At 44.2% G+C, this 12737-nt stretch overlaps 1 protein-coding gene across 1 annotated transcript in view; it reads right to left on the bottom strand.

The window, feature by feature from the left end:
* Positions 1-12737, bottom strand: part of LOC139978448 (uncharacterized) — a 73993-nt gene that overhangs the window by 20640 nt on the left and 40616 nt on the right. The window lies entirely within an intron of this gene.

The raw sequence follows: 12737 nt of genomic DNA, 5'->3' as shown, positions 1-12737 counted from the left end.
TCAACCGTGAAAGCTCTTTAAGGTGTAGACTGCAATTCAACACAAAGCGCTATACTAAATTCCAGTACAGAAATGACATATTGAATAACCTTTTATAACTGCTGTCTGCAATGGAGTAAAACTAATGATCTAGGCTTTAAAAGTTTACTCTAAAATTCAAATTTAACTCAAGAGATTGACAGTAGTACGTGACACCGTGAAAACAGAAGCAGACACGAACTTGAAGTACGAACACCAACGGCCCACAACCTCCGCCCCTCTTTCAAAAAAAAGAGGGGCCACTGTAAGAAATACATGAGTCATACAGAAATTGGCTGTAAGGTCCTAAGTTCTATACAGGTAACACTTGTGTCAGTGTCTGTGATATTGATTAATTTACACAATTACTTCTTATGTTTGAAATAGGTTAAACACAGTTTGAAAGAAAGTTAGCTGAATGGGTTACATGTGTAGCTGCTGTGGCTTAACTTGGTCCATATAGATATTGTTCTCACTGGAGGGTGACCGGAAGTTATTATTATTAACCTTTAAAAGGGTGACTCGGTTAGCCACAGCTAATCTTCCCCGAGGCCCTAAAATACAATCAATATAAAAAGAATAATATTATAAAATAATAAACAAAGAGTAAGACAATTAAACATACAAATATACAACAGTAAATCACAAAACTGTAAAAATGAGTATAGAACATAAAAGCGTAATGAGATGATTAAGACTTGAAAAATTCATTGACTAAACGTTTAAAAATAGGTAAAGATTTGGCATGCTTGCATTCAGCTGGCAAACTATTCCATTCTTTGGCAGCTATGAAGGAAAATCTACGCTTGTGATATTCCGTTTTACCATCTTTCAGGTATAAGTTACTTTGGGTCGTGGATCTCAAATTGTGATTATGAATTTCGTGCGTAAAGTTGAATAACTGGGTTAGATAATTTGGGGAGAGGCCATTCATGGTCTTGTACATCATGATCAGTTACGATCCGAATGGATCTCCTGTTCGAGATCACATTCCCAGTGCGAACGCTCCCGCACTCGTATGTATGTATTTATGTATATTAGATCCTCCTGCAAGCAGGAACTCGCGAAGAAGCCTCATTGGCTTATCAAAGCCGCAACGGCTGACCGAAGTCAGTCGCTTACATTTATATTTAACGTCCATGATTATGAATTGTTAATTGTCAACAACTATGTAACTGGACGACACACATTAATCATGGAGTGACTCGAACCGGGGACCATGTGATTGAAAGGCACCGGCGTTAACCACTGAACTAACACTCCAGGGATCTTGATCCCGGCCCGTCGGAGGGAGTAAGTGGATGGAAAACTTAACGTTTTGTTCTAGGATCTCCCGGGGGTGATCCATAAAAGGTGATCAAGCATAAAAGTAGAATAAAGAGAGATAGGGACACAATGGGAACACTAACACAGACATAAAGTACAATAAATAGCACAGCTCAACTCTTACTGTCTTAGCAGTCACCATAAACAAACTTCTCTGAAGTTATCACAGTCCCCGAATAATCAAGTTCAAGATAAATTTATCTTGCAACTAAATGAAAACCTGTGACAAAAGATATTTGTGTAAAAGTAAGTGGGCCTGACGTTTTGATCATAGCAAGATCTACTACAGAGGATGAATGACAAGTAACAGTAACAGAAGGGACAATTACAATCACAGAATACAGACAAGTTAATGAGCATGGTGAACAAAAAATAGACAGAAGTATAAAAGGATTAGTAGAAGTAAGAGTGAGAGGAAGTAAGAGGATTAGTAATTAGTGGATAAGCAGTTTGCTAACAAATTTGTTTTATTTTGACAAAAGATAAATGACTCATGGTCAACCTTATGTGTTTTTGCAGGAATACGTTTTCTCTTCCAAACGTGGAAGTGAACCGGTCCCGAACTGGGGGGGGGGGGTGGAAAGAGTACACAAACGTGTCTAAGCATGCATATGCTACCCTGGTATGTACCTATTTACTGTATTTCAATATACTTGAGGAAATAATAAAGAAGATTTACAAGACCGTATGGACTCTAAAAAAACACAAGGAGCTACGATAACCCTCCATTTTTGTACTATGTAGAAATTCAATTGAGGTATCAGTAGTTGTTTGTTTCTGTTTCGTGTACATAGCCTAAGCCAAATAACTAATAATATATACATATATATATATATATATATATATATATATATATATATATATATATATATATATATATATATATATATAGGAGTGAAGAAAGTGTAGGACTCAAAGTCGCTCCCCCCCCCACACCCCACATGCCTATACCCTTACTAGGCCTATATATTGATATGGACGTATGCTAATGTCCAGTGATTTTAATACAGTAAAGAAAGTCTCAATAATAAGTATGTATAGGCATATGTATATAGGTCTACATATGTATTTGCATATATACGTATATGTACACACAAATATACGTAGAAACGTATGTGTCACGGTGTATATGTTTATGTGTATACGTTTATGTGTTATGTGTATGTTTATGTGTGTGTGTGTGTTCTTACATGCCACACCATTGTGGGGCAGCAGAACTGACACACACATTCAATTGTTGATCCGATTTTTGTGTAACCTGCAGTTGTGGGGCGCCCCACAACTGTTTTTGCCTATTCCACATTAAAATTATCAAATATCATTAAGGAGTTAATTTAAAGCAATTGATAGTTTGACCTAGAAGTGAATTTACATAATGTTTTTTAGTGTGAGTTATGGAATAACCAAACTTTTTCAAAACGCCCTCTAATTTTACCATGCCCCACAACTGTGTTTTTGTCAAATACCTGAGCTCAATTTGGATGCTCCACAATTGTCAGTGTGTGTGATTCCCCGTGTATGTAGGACTTTCAGTACTCTGAACTGTTTTTGGTACTAGATTCTGTACCCAGAAGTTATTTTAATTTGTTCTTGCATATCAATCCTAACCATAATTTATACCCTAACCTTATATTATATTTCCATATCATAGAGGCTGCTAAAACAGGGTAAAAAATTACAATTCCAAACCCCTAACTCCAAGGGCGGATCTAGGGGGCAGTCGACCAGGTGGGCGCCACTGAATTGTGGCCTGAGGGAGGAGTATAAGGGGATGGTGTGACACCCTCCCCTTTTGAATTTTTTTTGAATCCCAGTAGTGCCTACATGTAAAATGGTGGCATTTAGATAAACTTTTGCCACTCTTAATTTTCCCTGAAATATGCAGTCTTTGTGGGTTAACATTATTAAATTTTATATATATTTTACCATATTAGTTACGGCAATCGGCATCCTATCCCCTTGAGATGCATTTCACGTCCAAGCCCGTAACCTCGACCTATTTATCACCGCAACTCAACCATCGTTCCCCCCCCCCCCCCTTCTTAAAGAATAACTTATTGGGAATAGTTTCTAATAGACACTATTGACACATGGGGCGCATAGCCAGAGAATTTTCATGCACGTTGTGCATATGGCGGAAGTGATATATGTTGAGTTGAGCTGAAAACAAAAATTGAGGGGATTCTGAATGCACGTCTGAGCCCAAAATAACAACAAACTTCCCTGACGGCTCATGTCATTTATATATTTATTCAGTTTTTCATCTTTGGGTCATGAGGTGGGTATACATACCCATGGTGTACCTATGCGTACAGAATTTTTTTGGATATACCATATTTGCCCGCGGGAACGCATACGTTATATTGGACTGAATTGCGCGATATTTCCCAAATGATCAGCCAGAGAGAGTGGATACTGCCTACCATTTGACCAATTTGGGAGGGCGTGTCAGTCTTGGTGGGTGGGGAGCTGTATGACACACCTTGGTGCAAAGAATCTGGAGTATTACCATCGGGCAAGCGAGGAATTAAAACATACCTGACTAGGCTGACTCCCCGTATCACATTTGTCAAGTTCATTTCCATCGTACTCTAAATACTGTGCTATACGTGCGCGGAGCGCGCGAAACTTTTCCCGTGTTCCCTCTCTTATATTAGTGCATTGGTTAATGTGGCATTTTCAAGTGGAAGAGAGTAGTTTGCTCAAAACCTTCTTTGGTCAATTTGGCATATTCATTATTATTATCATTATTATCATTATTATTGTGATTATTGTAATATTTTCATTGTGGTACCAAAACCAGGGTGTCTGCTGACCAACATGGTACAATAATAGGGGGTGCGATCCCTCCCTGGGTGAAAGGGGGGGTTAATTCGAGAAAAAACCGAAAAAAATACAAAATTTTACATAAAAGGCTAGGGAGGAAACCCGCTTTTGGACCTTGCAGGCCTTACCACGCACAAGGGGCCAGGCCCTTTTAGGCCCATTTTGACAGGGTACCACCACTAGGGTGTCTGCTGTCCAAAATGGTAACATAATTGGGGATGCAATCCCTCCCAAGGGTGATAGGGGGGTTATTTTGAGAAACAATTGAAAAAATACAATATTTTTAACATTAGAGTATAGGGAGGACACCCACTTATGGACCTTGCAGGCCTTACCACGCACAGGGGCGTGACCCTTTTTGGCCCAATTTTACAGGATACCATCACTAGGGTGTCTGCTGTCCAAAATGGTAACATAATTGGGAGTGCGATCCCCTTAGGGTGATAGGGGGGTTATTTTGTGAAAAACACCGAAATTAGACAATAATTTAACGTTAGAGTATACGGAGGAAACCCGCTTTTGGACCTTGCAGGCCTTACCACGCACAGGGGCCTGACCCTTTTTGGCCCAATTTTACAGGATACCACCACTAGGGTGTCTGCTGTCCAAAATGGTAACATAATTTGGAGTGCGATCCCCCTAGGGTGATAGGGCGGTTATTTTGTGAAAACACCGAAATTAGACAATAATTTAACATAAGAGTATACGGAGGAAACCCGCTTTTGGACCTTGCAGGCCTTACCACGCACAGGAGCCAGGCCCTTTTGGGCCCATTTTGACAGGGTACCCCCACTAGGGTGTCTGCTGTCCAAAATGGTACAATAATTGGGGGTGCGATTCCTCCCAAGGGTGATAGGGCGGTTATTTTGAGAAAAAAACGAAAAAATACAAAATTTAACATTAATTAGAGTATCGGGAGCAAACCCACTTATGGACCTTACAGGCCTTACCACGCACAGGGGCCAGGCCCTTTTTGGCCCAATTTTACAGGATACCACCACTAGGGTGTCTGCTGTCCAAAATGGTAACATAATTTGGAGTGCGATCCCCCTAGGGTGTTAGGGGGGTTATTTTGTGAAAAACACCGAAATTAGACAATAATTTAACGTTAGAGTATACGGAGGAAACCCGCTTTTGGACCTTGCAGGCCTTACCACGCACAGGGTCTTGACCCTTTTTGGCCCATTTAGACAAGGTACCCCCACTAGGGTGTCTGCTGTCCAAAATGGTACAATTATTGGGGGTGCGATTCCTCCCAAGGGTGATAGGGGGGGGGCTATTTTGTGAAATCCCCCGAAATAAGTCAATAATTTAACGTTATGAGTGGAGGAAACCCGCCTTTGGACCTTGCAGGCCTTACCACGCACAGGAGCCAGGCCCTTTTGGGCCCATTTTGACAGGGTACCCCCACTAGGGTGTCTGCTGTCCAAAATGGTACAATAATTGGGGATGCGATTCCTCCCAAGGGTGATAGGGCGGTTGTTTTGTGAAAACCCCCGAAATAAGTCAATAATTTAACGTTAGAGTATACGGAGGGAACCCGCTTTGGACCTTGCAGGCCTTACCACGCACAGGAGCCAGGCCCTTTTGGGCCCATTTTGACAGGGTACCACCACTAGGGTGTCTGCTGTCCAAAGTGGTAACATAATTGGGAGTGCGATCCCCCCTAGGGTGATAGGGGGGTTATTTTGAGAAAAAAAAACGAAAAAATACAAAATTTAACATTAGAGTATTGGGAGGAAACCCACTTATGGACCTTACAGGCCTTACCACGCACAGGGCCTGACCATTTTTGGCCCAATTTTACAGGATACCACCACTAGGGTGTCTGCTGTCCAAAATGGTAACATAATTTGGAGTGCAATCCCCCCTAGGGTGATAGGGGGGTTATTTTGTGAAAAACACAGAAATTAGTCAATAATTTAACATAAGAGTATACGGAGGAAACCCGCTTTTGGACCTTGCAGGCCTTACCACGCACATGGGCCTGGTCTTTTTGGGCCCATTTTGACAGGGTACCACCACTAGGGTGTCTGCTGTCCAAAATGGTAACATAATTTGGAGTGCGATCCCCCTAGGGTGATAGGGGGGTTATTTTGTGAAAAACACCGAAATTAGACAATAATTTAACGTTATAGTATACGGATGAAACCCGCTTTTGGACCTTGCAGGCCTTACCACGCACAGGGTCTTGACCCTTTTTGGCCCATTTTGACAGGGTACCCCCACTGGGGTGTCTGCTGTCCAAAATGGTACAATTATTGGGGGTGCGATTCCTCCCAAGGGTGATAGGGGGGCTATTTTGTGAAAACCCCCGAAATAAGTCAATAATTTAACGTTATGAGTGGAGGAAACCCGCTTTTGGACCTTGCAGGCCTTACCACGCACAGGAGCCAGGCCCTTTTGGGCCCATTTTGACAGGGTACCCCCACTAGGGTGTCTGCTGTCCAAAATGGTACAATAATTGGGGGTGCGATTCCTCCCAAGGGTGATAGGGGGGTTGTTTTGTGAAAACCCCCGAAATAAGTCAATAATTTAACGTTAGAGTATACGGAGGGAACCCGCTTTGGACCTTGCAGGCCTTACCACGCACAGGAGCCAGGCCCTTTTGGGCCCATTTTGACAGGGTACCACCACTAGGGTGTCTGCTGTCCAAAATGGTAACATTATTGGGAGTGCGATCCCCCCTAGGGTGATAGGGGGGTTATTTTGAGAAAAAAAAACGAAAAAATACAAAATTTAACATTAGAGTATTGGGAGGAAACCCACTTATGGACCTTACAGGCCTTACCACGCACAGGGCCTGACCATTTTTGGCCCAATTTTACAGGATACCATCACTAGGGTGTCTGCTGTCCAAAATGGTCACATAATTGGGAGTGCGATCCCCCCTAGGGTGATAGGGGGGTTATTTTGTGAAAAACACCGAAATTAGTCAATAATTTAACATTAGAGTATACGGAGGAAACCCGCTTTTGGACCTTGCAGGCCTTACCACGCACACGAGCCTGGTCTTTTTGGGCCCATTTTGACAGGGTACCCCCACTAGGGTGTCTGCTGTCCAAAATGGTAACATAATTTGGAGTGCGATCCCCCCTAGGGTGATAGGGGGGTTATTTTGAGAAAAAAAAACGAAAAAATACAAAATTTAACATTAGAGTATTGGGAGGAAACCCACTTATGGACCTTACAGGCCTTACCACGCACAGGGCCTGACCATTTTTGGCCCAATTTTACAGGATACGACCACTAGGGTGTCTGCTGTCCAAAATGGTAACATAATTTGGAGTGCGATCCCCCCTAGGGTGATAGGGGGGTTATTTTGTGAAAAACACCGAAAGTAGTCAATAATTTAACATAAGAGTATACGGAGGAAACCCGCTTTTGGACTTTGCAAGCCTTACCACGCACATGAGCCTGGTCTTTTTGGGCCCATTTTGACAGGGTACCACCACTAGGGTGTCTGCTGTCCAAAATGGTAACATAATTTGGAGTGCGATCCCCCTAGGGTGATAGGGGGGTTATTTTGTGAAAAACACCGAAATTAGACAATAATTTAACGTTAGAGTATACGGATGAAACCCGCTTTTGGACCTTGCAGGCCTTACCACGCACAGGGTCTTGACCCTTTTTGGCCCATTTTGACAGGGTACCCCCACTGGGGTGTCTGCTGTCCAAAATGGTACAATTATTGGGGGTGCGATTCCTCCCAAGGGTGATAGGGGGGCTATTTTGTGAAAACCCCCGAAATAAGTCAATAATTTAACGTTGGAGTGGAGGAAACCCGCTTTGGATCTTGCAGGCCTTACCACGCACAGGAGCCAGGCCCTTTTGGGCCCATTTTGACAGGGTACCCCCACTAGGGTGTCTGCTGTCCAAAATGGTACAATAATTGGGGGTGCGATTCCTCCCAAGGGTGATAGGGGGGTTGTTTTGTGAAAACCCCCGAAATAAGTCAATAATTTAACGTTAGAGTATACGGAGGGAACCCGCTTTGGACCTTGCAGGCCTTACCACGCACAGGAGCCAGGCCCTTTTGGGCCCATTTTTACAGGGTACCACCACTAGGGTGTCTGCTGTCCAAAATGGTAACATAATTGTTAGTGCGATCCCCCCTAGGGTGATAGGGGGGTTATTTTGAGAAAAAAAAACGAAAAAATACAAAATTTAACATTAGAGTATTGGGAGGAAACCCACTTATGGACCTTACAGGCCTTACCACGCACAGGGCCTGACCATTTTTGGCCCAATTTTACAGGATACCACCACTAGGGTGTCTGCTGTCCAAAATGGTAACATAATTTGGAGTGCGATCCCCCCTAGGGTGATAGGGGGGTTATTTTGTGAAAAACACCGAAAGTAGTCAATAATTTAACATAAGAGTATACGGAGGAAACCCGCTTTTGGACTTTGCAGGCCTTACCACGCACATGAGCCTGGTCTTTTTGGGCCCATTTTGACAGGGTACCACCACTAGGGTGTCTGCTGTCCAAAATGGTAACATAATTTGGAGTGCGATCCCCCTAGGGTGATAGGGGGGTTATTTTGTGAAAAACACCGAAATTAGACAATAATTTAACGTTAGAGTATACGGATGAAACCCGCTTTTGGACCTTGCAGGCCTTACCACGCACAGGGTCTTGACCCTTTTTGGCCCATTTTGACAGGGTACCCCCACTGGGGTGTCTGCTGTCCAAAATGGTACAATTATTGGGGGTGCGATTCCTCCCAAGGGTGATAGGGGGGCTATTTTGTGAAAACCCCCGAAATAAGTCAATAATTTAACGTTAGAGTGGAGGAAACCCGCTTTTGGACCTTGCAGGCCTTACCACGCACAGGAGCCAGGCCCTTTTGGGCCCATTTTGACAGGGTACCCCCACTAGGGTGTCTGCTGTCCAAAATGGTACAATAATTGGGGGTGCGATTCCTCCCAAGGGTGATAGGGGGGTTGTTTTGTGAAAACCCCCGAAATTAGTCAATAAATTAACATAAGAGTATACGGAGGAAACCCGCTTTTGTACCTTGCAGGCCTTACCACGCACATGGGCCTGGTCTTTTTGAGCCCATTTTGACAAGGTACCACCACTAGGGTGTCTGCTGTCCAAAATGGTAACATAATTTGGAGTGCGATCCCCCTAGGGTGTTAGGGGGGTTATTTTGTGAAAAACACCGAAATTAGACAATAATTTAACGTTAGAGTATACGGAGGAAACCCGCTTTTGGACCTTGCAGGCCTTACCACGCACAGGGTCTTGACCCTTTTGGGCCCATTTTGACAGGGTACCCCCACTGGGGTGTCTGCTGTCCAAAATGGTACAATTATTGGGGGTGCGATTCCTCCCAAGGGTGATAGGGGGGCTATTTTGTGAAAACCCCCGAAATAAGTCAATAATTTAACGTTAGAGTGGAGGAAACCCGCTTTTGGACCTTGCAGGCCTTACCACGCACAGGAGCCAGGCCCTTTTGGGCCCATTTTGACAGGGTACCCCACTAGGGTGTCTGCTGTCCAAAATGGTACAATAATTGGGGGTGCGATTCCTCCCAAGGGTGATAGGGGGGTTGTTTTGTGAAAAACCCCGAAATAAGTCAATAATTTAACGTTAGAGTATACGGAGGGAACCCGCTTTGGACCTTGCAGGCCTTACCACGCACAGGAGCCAGGCCCTTTTGGGCCCATTTTGACAGGGTACCCCACTAGGGTGTCTGCTGTCCAAAATGGTACAATAATTGGGGGTGCGATTCCTCCCAAGGGTGATAGGGGGGTTGTTTTGTGAAAAACCCCGAAATAAGTCAATAATTTAACGTTAGAGTATACGGAGGAAACCCGCTTTGACCCTTGCAGGCCTTACCACGCACAGGAGCCAGGCCCTTTTGGGTCCATTTTGACAGCATACCACCACTGGGATGTCTGCTGTCCAAAATGGTAACATAATTGGGAGTGCGATCCCCCCTAGGGTGATAGGGGGGTTATTTTGAGAGAAAAAACAGAAAAAATACAAAATTTAACATGAGAGTATAAGGAGGAATCTCGCTTTTGGACCACTCTTGGACCCTCCTCACGCCCACACATGGGATTTCAGCGACAACACCATTTCAGGGTAAGTAGCAGAGACTATCAGCTTGCGTTAGCTACCAAGACCGTGTAATTTTCTTATCAGGAAAGGTTATTTATCATTATGAATTCTATTTATGGGAAAATAGGTGTTTTTGTTTTGAAAACTGTGAAAAAATACGTCTTCTTGAAACCCCCTCCTGTTGACTGGGGGCACTTTAAGAGGTAAAACTTAAAACGTTGTGGTAGATGGGAGGTCCAGCGATCCCTCCCTGGGATGATAGGGGGGTTATTTTGAGGAAGATAGGCTCCGGGAGCCCGAGTCCGGCGAGAGAGGCCGGAGGAGAGAGAGAGAGGAGAAAGAGATATTGCCCCCAAGGTCCCGGCACCGTCCGGATTCTGTGACCAAGGGTGAAGGCAAGGGCAAGGCTCAAGGCCAATAAATAGCCCATTTGAAATTCCGACCGGAACGGACAGAATGTCCAGGTCGAGGGGAGTGGTACCTGGCTAGGTACGCACACCGAGATGGGCTCCGGGGGCCCGGGTCCGACGAGACCACGGGTCCGGCGAGCCCTCACAGGGAGTGCGGAACCGAGGTTCCACTCCGGATCCCAGGAGCCGGTCCCGGAGCCGGGAACCGATGAGATCAACAACTGCTGGGCCCCCAGAACGGGGTAGTAAGGGCAAACGCCCAATCCGAAAAGAAAGCCGGCCCGAGCGAGGTTCCCACGGCAAACGGAGATATACGTATCCCCAGCCTCAAAGTTAATCCCGCTTCCAAGAGGGGGAAAAGTCTCTTTCATCAGGGGAGTGTTGCCCCCCGGAACTAGCAGCTTGAGCTGCAACGACAGGTTCGAATCAATTGCGGAAAGACACTGCAATCGCTACACCATTTATCACTACACATCCCAAATGTGTGTTTAACGAGTACCAGCAGAAACCAGGACATGACATAGATTTCCTGGGCATTCATGGGTCATATTCTCCTCGCTAATTATACTTCTCTCTCATTATAATTCATCGCCATATGTCTAGGTTTGAAACCTTACTTGTGTTTTGTTGTTTAAAACGCTTGTGGAACCCCCTCTAGAGCATGTCAAAATGCGCAAAACTGAAGCGATTCTAGTACAGTCTCGTAGTACCTTGGCAAACTGCCAGGAAGAGAACGTTCTCGAAACTTGGCAAAGTGCCAGGAAAACGAAGCCCTTTTTAGTACCTTGGCAAACTGCCAAGAAGATATACCCGCGCTGTATATTTGTTATGAGAGGGGGGGGGGGGGGCGAGCAGTCACCTGGATTGACACGTGTAAGCTCAACGTTTGCTGCAACGAGCTGTCGACTACGTGAGCGATCCCATGGAATAAGCCTCTCTCTCTACTTTTTGGGTGAATTACCAAGACAAACGCGTTAGTAAGTTGGAAAAGGGGTAGGATAAAACCCCAGCGAAGGTACAAGCGCTCCGAGCATACAGTATGCGCTTCATGAATAATGTTCGATGTTCCGACATTTTAAGCACAGTTGCATTTTGTAGCACCTGATAGCCTAGTCGTGGCTATGCGCTAGGTGGTTTCAATAGGAAGTTGGATACTTCTACTGTACTACACTACGAAATTGACACGTCTCGACATGGAGAGATTTGAGGAGTAACGGGTACGTTATCATAACATTCATTACGTGTTTACGTTAAATGTGGGTTAGCTAGGGTTAGCTTAGGGTTAGCATATTCGACATAGTTTTCGGGACATAAATTGGTGTCGTGATGTAACTCGATGCGTACTATCAAGTGATGATCTTAAACTTGTTTCAAGTCGTTTACTCCTGTAATGAGGGCACTTTAAAGTTTTACCTAGGGGTCCGTTTCTGAGACAGGAGGAATAAGCTATCAAGTCCAGACTGTCCATTATTCATTAGGTCCCGACTGTCTACTATTAGGTCCCGAGCGTCCAATTTCAGGTCCAGACTGTCCATTTCTAAGTCCAGACTGTCCATTTCTAGGTCCCGAGTGTCCAAGTGTCTGAACCCAAAATCGTGAAGGAGTGGCAATTGCCCCCAGTTGCCCCCCCCCCCTGTATCCACCCTTGCCTAACTCTATATCGCTGTGGTTGATGTGAAAAAACATTGGCCATGCTGAAAGTAAGTCAATTAGTGCCATTTTCGAGTATAGATTCTAAATTACAGCACAGCTTCTAATCATGTTGTAATGTTTAATGCTATAATTTCAAACAAATTTCATACAAAGTATCGTAGTAATCCTATTAACATTGTAGACTAAGTGGCAATGATGACAATACAACCACAAATGTGCTAGACAATATATCCCTTAATAACACCATTGCAATTGATTTGAATAAAACAATGCTCAATAAAATATACCAAATGAAATCATCCCACTAGCATTTTCCTAGCTGATAGCCAAAAGTTGGATTTGTTTCAATTCCAACTAGGTAATATCTTAGATGCAAGGTGAACAACCCAGATTTGGGATGGTGGCTATATCCCATCATCTCAGCCAACAG

The sequence above is a fragment of the Apostichopus japonicus genome, chromosome 13 (genome assembly GCF_037975245.1).
Source record: "Apostichopus japonicus isolate 1M-3 chromosome 13, ASM3797524v1, whole genome shotgun sequence".
NCBI classification, from domain to species: domain Eukaryota; kingdom Metazoa; phylum Echinodermata; class Holothuroidea; order Aspidochirotida; family Stichopodidae; genus Apostichopus; species Apostichopus japonicus.
Note: the sequence above shows the minus strand (reverse complement) of the source record. Positions and strands in the feature narration are given on the sequence as shown.